Here is a 17,207-nt window from a genome sequence, read left to right as displayed (position 1 = left end):
GATGGGAACATCGGCTTCCATCTATAGAGCAGGAATTCAGGGTTCTCTGTTTCGATGAGGGCCATCCCCCAAATTAGTTTCTGTGTTCTGCTCAAGACTCAATTCCTTGGGAGAGTGTAAAACAATATTACTTTGGATCAGGTGCTCATCTTGGTGGTGATGGTGGTTATGAAGGTTCTGGGAATCTTCAGTCCCACCAGAAACATAGAGACCTCGCGTGGGGCAATTCCCCACAAGAAAGGATGTTGGCAGAGAAAACTCAGGACCGTCTCAAAACCATGCTATAGTTAAATTGATTGCTTAAAATGTAATGGGTACATTTTATAGCATATTAGATTCCCTGAAAATGTTTATGCTATGTTTATATTTATATTGTTTAAAGCTTGTGTAAAGGATCCAATGGAATAAAGTGACCTGTGGTTTGTTCAGCTATGGCTGCTAATTAGGTATGTGGCCTGGATAGGGACCTTCATCTCTCCGGATCTCAGTTTCCAAAGTTGAAAAATGAGGGGATTTCTAGGTCTTTTTTTTCCCCTTTGTTTTTGCTGTCGTTCTAAGTTATAGAATTGAATTAATTGTGCACCTCAGTGTATGGTACACCATCACATTCTTCTAAGCAAGATGCCTTTCTTGTTTTACTTTGTTTCCTACTTTATCCCTAATCTCCATTTTTTCACCTCGTAGATTACTATTCTAGTACTTTCAATACATGTTTTGGTATATGTAAAATACGTAGATTATTCTGGTGCGTGAATATACATGCACATATTCATAATATATACAGGTTTCCCTCAATACCCAAAAGCAGAGCATTCCCACAAAACCTTTCACAGGCTGCAGTGGTGTAAAGCAAAGAAGCAATTACCATTAATTTGTAGGAGACAAATTTTGGGGTGTCCCCCAAGCTCCCAAAACAACATACCAAACCATATCAAACAACACATAAAACTTAAAATAACACTAACATATAGTAAAAGTAGGAATCATATGATAAATACATACCCTATAGAAAGTAGAAATAATGTACATACAGTACAATTTCACTTACCAGTGAGTGCTGCTTCTATGATGGCTTGCTTCAAAATAAATGTTGAACACTATTTTCACTTTTTGCCTTTTTTCATAAAGGTGACAATCCTCTTAGGATTTCTTTCGGTTCATGAAAACAAGTGATTTCATAAAAGCGAAGTGGTGTAAAGTGAATTTTCGAAAAGCAGGAGGTACCTGTAAATATATATACATTTAAACTGTTTGTAACTGGTATTATGCTACTGATCTCACCCTGTTTTTTTTTTTTGTTGTTGTTGTTGTTTTTTTTAATTGTTTCTGTACATCATGTTTTTAAGGGCTATCTGCGTTGGCCCATGTATATCTAGTACTTTCTTCCTAATTGCTTTGTAGCATTTTATTATATGCACCACTGTTACTGTATTTATCTATTCCTCGAATGATAAATATATAAAGCAGCACCAAATCAGCACCAACACTAGCAAATTGCTTGCTTGCACATAAATTCTTTTAGGTCTTTAAAGAGTTTCTCTGTGATATTCCTATTACAGTAAGATTAAGACATGAAAATTCACAATTTCATTAAGTACAGTCAGATTGCTTTTCAGAAAGATCTTACCACTTTACCACTCATCAGTTCAGCACAAAAGTTTTTATTTGTCTATATTTTCTTCAAAACTTGGTATTCTCCAATTTTATATATATATATATATATATATATATATATATATATATATGCAGACATATATTTATGTATGTATATTTATATATATATTTATACACACACATCTGTATGTATGTATTTTTTGCACCCTATTCACCAAGATATTCCCCTACATTTTTTTCTATTTGCTTTATCATTTTAATTTTCATAGTCAAGTTTTTAATCCATTTGAAATAAACCTTTGTTTGTTTTTCACTTTGTCTTTCTCTATGGAAACTAATTTTCAAGACCATCCATTAAATAATTCATCTTTCAACTTTTCTCACTATTTTCGGTGTCAACTTTATAATTTGGTAAGTCACATATAAATATTAGCCTATTTTGAGGACTCTGCCTTGTTCCATTGAAATGCCTGTTTTTATGCCTATACCATTCTGTTTCAAGTTATCGTGGCTTGTTTCAAGCCTTAATATCTGAAAGGTTAAGTTTTTGTCATATTTATTATTTTTAATTGATCTAATGCTCAACTAGTTATTCATATGAAAAGAAAAATATTCCCTATTATAAAAAGTTCCAGATAAATAAGAGCTTAGAAATAAAAAAAATAAAACTTAAATAAAACTTAGCTGAAAATCTATGAAAAGAAATGTACAACAGACAGATTACTGAGCTCTTCCTAGCAAAACTGGATATCCAGAGGCTATAAAATAAGAGATAACAAATAAGTAACTACAAAAAACTTTAAACTTTCATATGGCAAAACATTCCATAAAAAATCAATAGGTAATGATGAAGCAAGAAAAACACATTTGTAATACAGATAAAGTATTAACTTCTGTATTATTCAAAGATAAGTAACTTAATTAAAATGTACATAAGATATGGATAGACATTTCAGAGAAGAACAAATTTAAATAGTTAACAAATGTGAAAAGATGCACAAATTCAAATAACAGAAATCCACATTGAAGAAATAATGAAATAGAACTCCATAGTCATTAGACAGGGATAGAGAGGAAAGGATAGTATGATACATGCTGGCGGAGGGAATATTAAGATGCATAGCATTTCCTTCGGGAAGGAAATACACCAATATTTACGGCAATTAAAAATGTATAAATGCTCTTCTCTCAATACTTCTATCCTCAGGGAACTCTCTATTAGAGAAGTAACAGTACAAATCTTCCCCATAAAAATAAATTCTTATGAATCTATGACTTACAAGGACCTTATTTACTACAGCATCATTTACACTCACCAAAAACTGGAAATAAAGAATATGACTAATGAGATGAATGTAACTGAATTATGAGTCAAACAATATGTAATATTCTACAGCCACGAGGATGAATTAGAACAATATATGTATGTAGAACACATGATTATGGAAAAAGTAGAATGTTAACATGGCTACACGGGACTGAGGATGACAGTGGAGAAAAGCTATCCATAATAAGGAGAGAATGTATGATATGACTTCACCTATATAAAATTGTGTGTTTATGTATGCATAAGTAATGCAATAGTCGATGGTTACAGAGTATTAAGGCAGTATCATAGAGTAGTGAAATTTGAGATAACTTCTTCACATTTTTGTATGTTGCTTAAATTTTATACAGTGAACGTGTTTTATTTACATAACCAGAAAAAATAATAAAGACATCTTCATTGTGGGAAAAATTTATAGAAAGGCAAAATCAGGAAGTACAAAAGACAAACTGACAACTACGTATGAACCTTTGTTCTTCCATGTAATACCACAAAAAGTTTTTCAAGTTTACAAAAAAATTCCCGCTGGCATCTTTATTCCCACTGCATTAAATTCAAGAAAAATTGTTTCCAGATTTAATGTATTTACAATGTTACATTGTATTTTATATTTATTTAGTTCTGCTCATTTTTTATCCTTAACTCTGAGAGTTTAAACTTTTGCTCCGTAAAGGTCTTTTTCATCCTTTATTTGGACAATTTCTAAATACATTATTATTTTTGCTATTATAAATGTTTTCTTATTTTCTATTTTATTTTGTAGTTTGTTTTGAGGTATGAAAGAACTGTCTTCTCTTTTATAAGTTGATCTTTATTTTGTAATTGTGCTGAATTATTTGTTAATTCATGTGGTAGATATTTTCATTAGTTTATTTTTTAATTAAAACTCTTTATTATGGTAAAATACATAGCATAAAACTTACTAATTTAACCATTTTTAAGAGCAGTTCAGTGGTATTAAATACATTCATATTGTTGTGCAACCATCACCACCATCCATCTTCAGAACTCCTCTCATCTTGGCAAAAGTGAAATTCTGTTCTATTAAACAATAACTCCCCATTTCTTCCCTTTTCCCAGACGCTGGCAACTAACATTCTATTTTTTGTCTCTATGAATTTGACTGCTCTAGGTGCTGCATACAAACGGAATCATACAGTATTTGTCTTTTTGTACGAGCCCTCTGTGTTGTAACACGTCATAATTTTCTTCCTTTTTAAGGCTGAATGATATTCCATCGTGTGTACATACATTAGTTTCCCCCCTTATCCGAGGTTTTGGTTTCTGAGGTTTCAGTTACCCACTGTCAACTATGGTACTAAGTGGAATATTCCAGAAGAAACAATTTATAAATTCTAAATTGCACACTGTTCTGAGTTGCATGACAACAATTTCTCACCATCCTACTCTGTTCCACCTGGAATGGGACTCATCCCATTGTCCAGCATTTCTTCGTTGTATATGCCACCTGCCCATTAGTCACTCAGCAGCCATCTGGGTTATCACATCTACTGTTGCTGTATTACAGTGCTTGCGTATTCAAGTAACACTTATTTTACTTAATGGCCCCAAAGGGTAAGAGTAGTGATGCTGGCAATTCAGATATGCCAAAGAGAAGCTGTGAAGTATTTCCTTTAAGTGAAAAGGTGAAAGTTCTTGACTTAAGCAAGTCAAACAATTATAGGCTGAGATTACTAAAATCTATGGCAAGAACAAATTTTCTTTCTGTCAAATTGTAAAGAAGGAAAAAGAAATTCATGCTAATTTTGCTTAAAGTACAAAAGTCAATGGCCACAGTGCATGGTAAGTGCTAACTAAGCACTTTCCATCTTAACTAAGATGGAAAAAGTATTAAATTTATGAGTCGAAGACATGAACAAAAAACATGTTCTGATTGACAGCAGCATGTTCTGCCAGAAAGCGCTGACCCTGTACTAACACTTCAGCAGGGATCCCCTGAAACGAGTGACAACTTTCACATAACTTTTTATGTGCATGCATACCTATGATAAAGTTCATAAATATATATAAAAAGTTTATATATATATATATATATATATATATATATATATATATATATATATATATATATATATATGGTTTGGTAGTATCTGCAGTTTCAGGTATCCACTGGGGATCTTGGAAAGTATTCCCTGTGGATAAGGGGGTCTCCTGTACCATATTTTGTTTGTCCATTCATCCATTGATGGACATTTGGGTTTGCTTCTACCTCTTGACTGCTAAGAATAATGCTGCTATGAACGTGGGTATACAAATCTCTTTGAAACTCTGCTTTCATTTATTTTGGGGATACACCCAGAAGTGAAATTGTTGGATCATATACTAATTCTACTTTGAATATTTTTGAGAAACCACCATATTGTTTTCCACAGCAGTGGTACCATTATATATTCCCATTAACAGTGTACAGGGGTTTCATTTTCTCACATTCTTGCCAACAATTTTCTGGATTTTTTGACAGTAGCCATCCTAACAGGTATGATGTAGTATCTCATGGTTTTGATTTGCATTTTGCTAATGATTAATAATGTTAGGCATTTTTCATGTGTTTATTGACCGTTTGTACATCTTCTTTGGAGAGATGTCCATTCAAGTCCTTTGCCCATTTTTGAAATGGATTGTTTGCTTTTCTGTTGTTCAGTTTTAGAAGTTCTCTGTATATCGTAGGTATTAATCCTTTATCAGATATGTGATTTGCAAATATTTTCCCCAATCTGTAGGTTGCCTTTTTACTCTATTGATAGTATCTTTTGGTGTACAATTTTTTTTAATTTTCATGAAGTCCAATATGTCTATTTTTTTGTGACCTTCGCTATCATACTTGAGAAGTTATTACCAAAGCCAATGTCGTGAAGCTTTTGCTATATATTTGCTCCTAAGAGTTTTATAGTTTTAGCTCTTATGTTTAGATGTTTGATTCATTTTGAATTAATTTTTGTATATGATACTAGGTAAGGTTCCAACTTTAATCTTTGGCATATGGACATACAGTTTTCCCATCATCATTTTTTGAAATTAAGAGTTTATTTTAATATAGATTATCATAGCATTTACAAATATTGAGAGTTTTCTATTTGTTTTTCCTCCTAATTCTTGCAACCCTTTTTCCTTTTTTTATTGCATTGGCCAAGGTGAACAGATGACATGTTATGGAGAGGCAAAGTTACTATCTTTACCTTGTTCTAAAACTTAAATGGATGTACCTAACATTATTTTGTTAAAAAGTGAGAATTACTGAGCAGTTTTGGTATATTGACTTTTTCAAATTAAGGAAAGTATATTCTATTCTTGGTTTATGAGATTAAAATATATTGTGTTGAACTTCATCAAATGCTATTTGACATCTATTGAGTTATCACATTTTTTTCTTTAGTCCATCATTTAAACTAAAATTCTAAATTATTTATAATTATTAATTCTATTATTCATTAATTACAATTTTCCCTGACTCTGCTTACTTTTACTTTTTTTCTTGCTGCCTGTAAGAGCTTCTGAGAAGGCTATGATAAAATATCCAGCTATAGTTATTGATTGATATTTTTTTCTAGATAGTAGTTCTGTGAATTTTTGATTTATATAATGTGAAGTTATGTTCTTTCATTTATGTCCTTGATCTATTTTTTTAATATCAGCACATAATGTTCCCCTTAGTCTTTCAAGATTGTTTTTGGTCTTGAGTTTTATTTTATCTGATATTAAAATTGCTATTCCAGCTTACACCTTTTTATAAAAAAAATAAACCTTTTATTTTATAATAGCATTAGAGTTATAGAATTATTGTGGAGACAAAACAGAGAGTTCCTATTGATTTATATTTAAGCTAACTGATTCTTTGCTTGGCTGTGTCCAGTCTACTGATGGGTCCATCACAGGCAGTCTTTATTTTTATTCTAGTGTTTTTGATATCCAGCGTTTACTTTTGATTTTCTTCTGAGAATTTCTATCTTTCTACTTGTAGTATCCATCTGTTCTTGCATGTTGTCTACTTTGTCCATTAAAGCTCTTCATATATTACTCATAGATATTTTAAATTTCCTATTAGATAATTCCAAAATCGGTGTCATATCTCATTCTTATGATAGCCTGTCTCTTCACACTGTATTTTTCTTGCTTTCTGACATGCCCTGTCATTTTTTGTTGCTGTTGAATACTGGACATGTTGTAACCAGTTACAGACACTGAGGTAATAGGCCTCTGATTTAATGATTTATGTTTATCCGGCTAGGAGTTGAGCTTTGTTTAATGTTTTCTGTAGGTATAGGTGCCAGAAGCTTCAAATCCCTCTTAGTATTTTGGTTCTCATCACTTTTCTTGACTTTTAGCTTCTCTAAATATTCCTCCTCAGAAAGAGTCTGTTTCTTGCAGCCCTTTCAATTGTAATCTATTATTATTATACTGGAATCCCATTGATGTGGTCATAAGTTGCCAGGTGGGAAAGTGTTCTATAATATTCCAGTGAAGTCTCAGTCTTTTGGAAGCTGGTATCTTTGGTTTGTCATCTTCACAAGAATTTTTTCTTGTATGGCTTTTCCCCTCCCTTGAGGTGAGACAAAAAGACTAGAGAGGGGCTGGAGTGAGAGAAACATCCTTCTCTCCACAAGTATTGCACAGGTTCTGGTAAAGTATTTCTTTCTGGAGGGTAGGCCTTCATTTTAATTAGAGAAGGCCGTGGTGTATTTCCCAAGGATTACTCTCCCCTCCCCCTGCTAGAGCCACAAGGGCATATTTTTTGGATCTTCAACTTGAGAACTTGGTGGTGTTTCTTGTGATAAAGACCATGTGGTCCTAGGATATTTTCCATTCTTAAGCTAGTACAAAATCTCCAGCAATTCATCAAAATTACCACCAAAGTGTGCCCACAAGTTTGTGGCTTCAATAGCTTCTGTTCCAGGTGAGCTGGTCTTGGCTGTGACTCTGGGTTTTCTTGACTCGCCAGATTTCGAGGTGGCAGTTTGCCCTGCAAACTGAGTTCTCTGATTTGTTCAAGAAAAGTCACTGACTTTCTGTTTGTACAGCTTTTTGTTGTTGTGAGTACAGGACTTTATACGTTGGGTCTAAAACATAAAGTTTACCTTGCATCTTTATTTCATGCATCTTTACCTCTCTGTCTATTGTTTTCAGCCTTTCTATATCCTCCTGCTCCTAGAGTTCCTCCTATATTGGATCCATTGCTGGAGCTTGTTCTTTTTAGTCTAATCTAAAAGTCTTTCTTTTAAACTGTGAATTTCAATAATTTACATTTATTGTAGTTATTGCTAAGATATAGGTACTTTTGTGCTATTTTGTAGGTGATGTGTTTTCTTCTTCTTTGCATTCTTTCCTATCATCTACCTATTGCATTTTCTTGGCTTTAAAATTATCCTTTAATTTCTATTCTTTGGAAGATTACTCCTATTAGGGCTTGTAGTTAAATTTATTTCCATATTAATTTCTAATTTTCTGTGTGCTATCTTCTTCCTGAATTAAATGAGCACTTTGACTCACCCACAACCACTTCTGGTTTATTGTTACCAACCTACGATGCTTCACCCCTTCATATTGTACATTGGTACTTCTCCAGCTGTAAGTTCACATGAGAGAGCCACTGACTCTGCTATTTGCCATTTTATCATGTACCGAAAATCTTTGCTTTAACAGTCCATGAGTCAAAACTCCAATTTCTATTCTATCACTTGATAGGGGCAACACTGATGTACTTTATCTATTTGGAATTAATATCATAGTTTTTGTGCAGAAATTTACCTTAGGGATAATTTAGTATTCTAGTCCCCATTCAGTAGACAAAGAATCATTCTCTTCTTGCTCTCCAAGCAGGCTGTCCCCACCTTGCCCATGTGGCAGAAAAGAAATGGAGTTTATTACAAAGCTTAGCTACCCTACACAGTACACTTGGTGGCATTACCATTTATAAGTGAACTTCACGAATATTTCAGGTAAAAGGCAAGTGTCATTTCAATGTAATAAGGAGCACCTGATTTAGTCTAATTCAATGTTTTTCAGAGAAATAAACATAGAAATCAATAGATTGGGTGACTATGCTCCAGGTCACGTAATGTGTTAGAAGCAGAACCAAGGCTGGACCCTGGATTCTAATTCCTGTCCTGGCCCTGGAACCATAATGGCTTCTATTTAGATTCTATTTTGTGTAGAAGCACAGGAGGACATTGCTACATTTTAGTATGTGAGAATTCCACATTACAGTACCATGCTGTATCAGAAGGAGAAAGTAATTTTCATTATAAGCCATTTCTTTCAGTTGTTCAAAACCTTCTGAAATAATCTCTTTTAAATTTAAATTATCTGTGCTTGAAAAATGCATGGTTGAAGCCCAGAGGTAATTTTATTTTGAAAAATTTGGGCAGACTCTTTCGAGATACATCAGATTAGTAGAATGTTAAAGAAAAGAATTGGTGAAAACTTACAGACTGTTTAGTGCTCACTTACCTCTCAACTTGCTGAACTAGTAACTTAACTTTCTTTAAATTAAATTCTTCATTGTATTGGAAGAAAATCATAAAATATTTGAATAATTTAAAAATTATAAGCCACTTAAATTTTAATTTTTTAAATCAAAGTACCACTAAGCATCATGGCCTCTATTTTTGTTTCAGCTAGCACCATTTTTTTCTCTAAAAACCATAACAAATACATACAATAACAGAACTACACCACAAACTTATATTTAGGTGAATCATTTGAACACTGTAAAGTCAGTAGTTTTCAAAATTAAGGCTCTTTCTGAAATAAAACGTAAATTCAATATTTCTTTCTATTTCCTTTTTCTTGCTGAATGTTTAGTTAGGTGTTTTTGCTTTGATTGAAAGGAATAGAGAAGAGCTCTAAGAACTGAAGCAATGGGGGCTTACTGGAAGGCTACCTGTGACCTAGAACTAGAAGAGGAAACCCACTGTGAAGAAAGAACTCTGAACCGCTCTTTCTTGATCTCACTCATGGAGTCTTAGATTCTCTCTAAAGTGTCTGCTTTGGCTCCTTTATACCTTGTAGTAGATTCTCATATTTAAAGCTTTTTCTGACTTCAAGGCATACAGGTCATTGCAATCTCTCTGGCCTCCCTGTATATCATGACTGTTCATCTCTACCTTATTCTTGGGGAACAGAACACATCCCCCCACAGGTCACAGTGATATCCACTTTGATACAACTGGCTTCAGTTAGGTGCCAGTGAGGTCATGTTGTATCAGCTACGACAGCCTTGATTTCAAGAGTTGATGGAGGGCACACAGAGTCCCTCACGTCTCTAGAGCAAATATGTACTTACATACATACCAGGGGTGCCAAAAAAATGTATACAAGTAGACACCTTGGTCACCATTGCTCATGCAGTAGTTCGCTGTAATCAGAAGTGTCTGGACGCTGATGGGAACCACTTTGAGCACCTCTTGTAATTGCAGAAGTCAAGTGTGATTTGTTTTCATCTTTTGTTATCAGTTTATATTAATACACTTTTAATACAGTTTTCCTTTCTTTAAATGTGTATACATTTTTTTTGGCACCCTCCATATTTAACCAGGAAAGACAAATAGATACAAATTCATTTCCATGTCCATCATAAATTACAGTTTTTGGAGACCTCACTGGATTACTCCACGGTGTCAAAATTGATAGTACCTGTAGTATATAACTGTCCAAGATACTTTCCAGGGGTATTTATTATAAATCTCTTAGGTGGGTATTATTAGAGAATTTCAATGTAATCCAGATACATTGCATGAATCTCAACATGTACATTTGCCGAATATCACACCTAAGGAGTTTCTATTTACAGATTCATTGGAGGTAGGAGTGGAGGTGGGTGTGTTGGGGGAGAAAATACATTTTTTTTTTTGTTACAAAAAGGAGGAACAGGGAACTCAAATTGTCAAATGCTTGTCTATTTGATCAGAGCATATATACATAGGTAGAAATATTTTGTGGGTCTTGTGAGAGAGATGATCTTTGAAGACATGTATTCCTCCGTTGACTATTCTTAGCAGATTTTTCCTTGAGACCTCCTCCTTCTAGCTAACTATTATCTGTTGCCTAGGTTTGAATCCCTAAGAAGAGGTAGCCTGAACACTGAGCTTGTCCCTCGTGCAGTTGTGACCTTTCACTGGAACTCATGCACCATGTTGTTCTAAGCAGACTGGAGGAAATGAATGAAGATGAACAAAAAAAGGTCCTGATCCTGACACTCTGTGCTTTCACAGGCTCAGAAATGCCTGGTAAATAGGATAAGAAAAGAGATCCAATCCCCTACTTCTGGAGTAGGGGATTCTAGCAGTGGAGCAGTGGATGTTGTGGACCCAAATAATCAAGCCCTCGTCTACCCGCTTTTGAGTTCCTGCAGCTTACCTGCTTAACCAATGTATTCATGTGAAAACCACAATATCATGTGAAAACCACAATACTGTGGTTTCAAAAATCTCCACTGAAGTGCTCATTTCGTATTTATGTAAATGTATCTGGTATTTGTAAATCTTCTTCTGCAATAGCAAAGGCCGAGTGCATTCCTATAGCAGGAAGATTCACTGTGGTGTAATGGAAAAAAAATCCTGGAACAGGCATCAGAGTGTCAGAACCTGGATTTGTCCTGGTGACCTGTTTGGCCTTTGGCCTTCATGGCCTTCATCTGAAAAACGTTGGTACCTTTTTTTTTTTTTTAACACTCTACTTTTCCTTCAAACGAAATTGTAGATAGAAACCTGAAACATACTAGAGTTAAAGCTGAGTTAGGACACTAAGCTTTCTCTTCACACCTACAGCAGTCTCGGTGGAATCCTAGGACTCAGAAAATCTTTTGAAAATGCTTAGAATATCTCAGTGGTTCCTGGGCTCTGCTCCCAAGATTCAGATACAGAAGTGTTGGTGGCAGTGCCTAGGAATCTGAATTTTAAATATCCTTTCCCCCACCAAGAGATTCTGATATATACCTTGATAATTTATTTGGTGCAAAAGTAATTGCAGTTTTTGCAATTATTTTTAACCTTTTAAACCCCAATTACTTTTGCACCAACCTAATAGTCTCTTCTGAGAGTGTCTCAGGCTGTTACTTCAGCTTGTGAAATTCCAGTTTGTACATCTGCAAATATGGAGATTAAAATATCATCCTACTTCAAACGATTTTTTTTTGGTAAGGATCAGATGAGATAATGTATACGAAATTATGACTTTTAAAATGACATCTGCTGAAAGATGACTTAAATACCTGACAGAGCACAGACTACTACACTTTTCTAAAAATAGTGTCTTGTACAAATGCAATCCAGAGAGTGTAAAAAAGAGTCTCTAACTCCAAAACTTCTATATTAACATCTTTTACTAAGAACTCTATTAGTCATTTTTCTTCTGTTAACAAAAAGAAAGTGATAAACGTGCTATCTGATTGATTAAAATAACAGTCCTTAAAAGAATAGTACTTATTTTTAGAAGTGTCCTTTTAGGAATGTTCGATTTGTAACAGAGTAAAAAGGAGATCTCCCCTATTAAACGTATGTGCATCGCATAACAGACCTTCAATTTGACAAGCTGTGGAGCGTCTACAGCTAATTTTCATTGCATACGAGTATAAAGAACATTCCTTCGTTTGGATGGAAACAGACTTGTGCATATTTAAAGAAGTTCACTTCTAGGATATATTTTGTTCAATTTGATACACAAAACTCTTGTTCACTTCAAAAGTCTCTGGAACTTTATTCCCTAGTCTATAAAACGAGTAACCAGATGATCTCTAGGTCTCTCATCTGAAGCACAATCTTTGGCAGTTTGTAAACAGCCCCTGAGAGGGGATAAGTTACCTCAAAACATCTGTGTAGTCAGGAAGCGGGTGAGGCTAGTGTTTAACTCACAGTCAGGTTAAACTTTATTTTCGCTGCAGCCAATATTCTGATGATTTTTGTAGACTTTCCTGTTGTAACATAGTTACTATTCATTAGCCTACAACTGGAAGAAACACTAAGCCCTGAGACACAAACCAGGCTCCTCCCAGACCTACTGAGTAGGATTCTGAGGAGTAGCCAAGTTTGGAAACCATTGCACAAGAGAACTGTTTGTTGAAAACAACTTCTCCTGATATGACTCAATTAGTTCTCGTCAGCTCATCACTCTCAACATAGCTATAGGCAGTGAGTTTTTCTACACATGTGCTGCATGCACTGGTGTGTGTGTGTGTGTGTGTGTGTGTGTGTGTAGTTTGTCAACGGTACATCCACTGTTTTTAAAAGTTTTAATAACTCTTCACATGTGAGTGTTTAAAAACAAAACACAATATATCTTGCTGCCATATATATATATATATATATATATATATATATATATACCACTGGCTGGAACAGAAATCTGAATTTTCATCACATAATCATGCCAAGTTTCTCTTTCTAATGATAATCTCCTTTTGATTTAATCTTTACAAAGTAAAGGCCTTCTTATAATTTTATAGCTATGAAGAATTTAATATTAAATAAAAGTATGCCCGTAAGTAGGGTCATATTCTATCTCAAATGAAATAGAATCCAATAAAAAATCCTTTCAGGAACTTAGTCAATATGCCCACAGTGCCTGAGCCTACATTGCCTTATGCGTATGTCAGTGTGTGCTTTTCTACAACTCCTATGGGCACCACATGATAGGTGCTGAGGGCTCAGTGATTCTACCTCAACTCTAGAATTCCTTTGTAGATGAAGGGGACAAAGATTTTAAGGGAAGTAAAATAGAAAAACATGAAGAATAAAAAACTGTTGAAAGAATTTATTATAAATCAGGGCTGTAAATATTTATTATAAAGACTATAAATATACAGCCTCTTTAAGCTCTGGCATGTTGGAAAAAGGCCGATATAGGCCTTTTTAATAGATAATTTTTTTTAAATGACTTTAAATATCTTCTGTGTTTCCTCCTACAGCCTGGACATCTTCCTTGCACCTGTGTTTTTGAATGTCTCCTACAACTGGCTTAGAAAATGTTTTTGTTGGTGGTGAGACAGCTGGTAACCTTAACTTTTACCTCATTATTTTCTTCTGAGCTCATTGTTTTGATGGCAACCAATGTCCGAGCTCTTATATTGAATCCAGTACAAGTATGTACCACGGGTACTCTGAGAATTACCTTGCGTCTAATCAATACTAACTAATAATAAAATGTGCTTTGCATGTATCATATATGTTATCACAAGAATCATAAAAGAAAAGTTTTAATTGAAAATTTTGAAATACTATTGTTTTGATAGCTGACTCTCTTATGGATGATATTAGCAAAAACAGGAACCCACTCAAGCTGGTGTGAATTCAGGGAGTGCCTCTCACGACCTTTCACTGGAAGCTAGAAAGTCAGATTTTTCCTCTTTCCTTTTTCCTTGTCATTATAGATCTAGTGCCTTCAGCTAGTCTCTGGCTGCCGGTTTCCAGAGAGAGACTCCAATTGGCTCAGGTGTCATGTAATCAAGTCACCCTTGTTAGGGTGGGGAAAGTACAGATAGTACAAGAAATGGTGTGGGCACTGGCCATAAGTGACGGTATTTCTGGTAAATGACTATTGCTACTTTTTGAATTTTGGTCTTCATTTCTGTTTTCCCCTAAACCTACTTCAAAGGTTACAGCATTTTTAAAAATCAGATCAATTCACCTCACTAGCATTCTTGTTTTATTATAATTATTTTTTATTAGTCTTTCCTGATGATATTCAAGGCTTGGGCCTGACTGAGCCACATCCTGGCGTCCCCTTTCTCCTGCTCTGGTCCGTATTATGGGGGCAGCTGGTCACACTGTGGAATTGCTCTTCCTCCCACGAAAGCTTTGTTAGCTAATAAAAGGCAGCCACAAGAGAAAGAAGGGTGGGTACGAGGGAAAAGCATGGGTTTTTCTTCCTCTTTCGCTTCCACAGGTATCATTTATGTTGGTTTCAGTGCCTTCTCTGCAGCTCCAGCTCCCACAGGCCACTGTGGTCCCAGTTTTCTCTGTGCCCTCACCCCTGGCTGTCATAAAATGTCTTCCTCTCTTTGTCTTTTCAGCTTGAGGGTAGGAGCTACTTCCTGCTATAGTAAATCGCTGAGTTGGCCTCACTGTCTGCACCCCCTTTGATTTCTCATCTCCCACTTCACCTATGTACCCAATTATTGGTATTAAATGCCCTCTGGTTTAAATACTTACAGTGGCTTCTGTTTTCCTGTTTGGACTAAGACTGATACAGGTGGTTAGATTGCTACTGGTTTAAGATTATATTTGGACAAGGTCGATATGATAGTATAGGACTAATTCTGCTTGTCTCGTATTTCTTAATATTAATGGAATTATTTTTTTAAGAGTGGTTTTAGGTTTATAGAAAAATTAAGCAGAAAATACACCAAGTTCCTTATGTATTCCCTCCCCACTCTTATATACAGTTTCCTCTGTTATTACTATTTTGCATTAATGTGGTACAATTGATAAGATTGATGAACAAAGAGTGATACATTATTACTAACTAAAGTCCATAGTTTACATCAAGGTTTGCTCTTTGTATTGTATATTCTATGTTTTTTAACAAATATGTAATGGCACCTATCTGCCATTATATCATAAAAAAGTTTCACTCCTTTAAAAATCCCCTGTATTCCTATTTATCCTCCCCGCCCTCCTCCTGGCAACCCTTGATCTTTTACTGTCTCTATAAATGGCCTTTTCAGAATGACATATAATTATCATTGTGCAGCATTTTCAAATTGGCTTCTTTCACTTAGAAATATGAATTTAAATTTCCTCCATTTATTTTTGTGGCTTGATAGCTAATTTCTTTCTATTGCTAAATAGTATTCATTGTATTGTTGTACCATAGTTTGTTTATCCATTCACCTACTGAAGGGCATCTTGGTTGTTTTCAAGTTTGGCACTTATGAAGAAAGCTGCTATAAACATTTGTGTGTAGGCTTTCATGTGGATGTGAATTTTCAACTCATTTCAGTAAATACCAAGGAATGCAATTGCTGGATGGTAGGGTTGCTGGATGATATGCAAATGGTGGATGATTCTTAAGTTTGTAAGAAATTGTCTGTGACTGTACCATTTTGTATTCCCACCAGCAATAAATCAGAGATCCTGTCGCTCTACATCCTCGCCAGCCTTTCTTATTAGTGTTTTGAATTTTAGCTACTCTAATAGCATTTAAAAATTAATTTATTTTTTATTTTATTTATTTATTTTTATTTAAGTATAGTTGGTATATAATGTTATATTAGTTGTATTATTTTCAGGTGTACAATATAATGATTCAATATTTTTATAACTTATAATGTGATAACCTAATATTTTTCTTTCCTGGTGGTGATAAGATTAAATTAGTGGTTATATCATGACTATCTGTAAGCAGTTTTGTTAACCATCACTATTTCTTAAGCTGTTTTGAAAAACTTGTTATCCATTTGCTTTCTTTCGTTGCCATTGCTTTTTTTGGGGGGGGTCATTGTTATTTTTGTATTTTATTTCTTAATTGGTAGTAAAACTAGGAATCAAGGATGGTTTGTGTGTGTGTGTGTGTGTGTGTGTGTGTGTGTGTGTGTGTGTACGTAAGCATGCATACAAAAGTTGGGTGAATAAAAAATATTTTCTACAAGCAGTATCCCTATCCATATTTTCTTTGGTGGATACGTAGACCGATAAGCCTAAATCACTGTTTATTATGGTGGTCTGTATCTCACGAAAGAGAAACATGGTTGCACTTTTTCACTATTACTCTAGAAAATATATGAGGACTTAACCTATTTTTGCAATGTATTTCATGTCCATTGCCAATGTGGCCACCTGAGCTCAAGCCTACAGGTCTCATTCGGTGTACTCCAATCGTCTGCTGCAGTCTGCCTGCCTGTGTGCTCTCATCCATTCACTCTGTGCACAAAATGTTAGGAAGAACCCATTATGTGTCAACGATGTGCTAGCTGGCAGGGATACACTGACCAGTGAGCTATTGTCTCTGCTATCACAATATCATACTGTAATGTTATATTACAATATAATATTAGATCACAATATATTCGGAGAGAAAATAGTTAACGATATAATCAGGGCAGAATTTGGTAGGTTAAACAATAGAGATATCACACAATAACCATATACTGATTCGTGAATACATCCAAACAATTAGTTTTGGATGGGAGACTGGTTACTATGTCAGGAATTTCAGCAAAAAACAAGGGTGAGTATCTTCGCTAAGTCATAGGCCACATCTTTAAGATCATCTTGAAGTTTACGTTAATAAGACACGGTACAGATCATGGTGGTGC

The 17,207-nt window shown here is 34.7% G+C and overlaps 1 long non-coding RNA gene across 1 annotated transcript in view; it reads right to left on the bottom strand.

The window, feature by feature from the left end:
- LOC141572826 (uncharacterized) overlaps positions 1-17,207 on the bottom strand; it is a 33,397-nt gene that overhangs the window by 11,231 nt on the left and 4,959 nt on the right. Inside the window, exon 2 of the long non-coding RNA XR_012498318.1 lies at positions 1,049-1,224. This is a non-coding gene — a long non-coding RNA (uncharacterized LOC141572826). The remainder of the gene's footprint in view (positions 1-1,048; positions 1,225-17,207) is intronic.

The sequence above is a fragment of the Rhinolophus sinicus genome, linkage group LG07 (assembly GCF_036562045.2).
Source record: "Rhinolophus sinicus isolate RSC01 linkage group LG07, ASM3656204v1, whole genome shotgun sequence".
Lineage (NCBI taxonomy): Eukaryota > Metazoa > Chordata > Mammalia > Chiroptera > Rhinolophidae > Rhinolophus > Rhinolophus sinicus.
The sequence above is the reverse complement of the archived record's forward strand: the minus strand, read 5'-3'. Positions and strand labels throughout refer to the sequence as shown.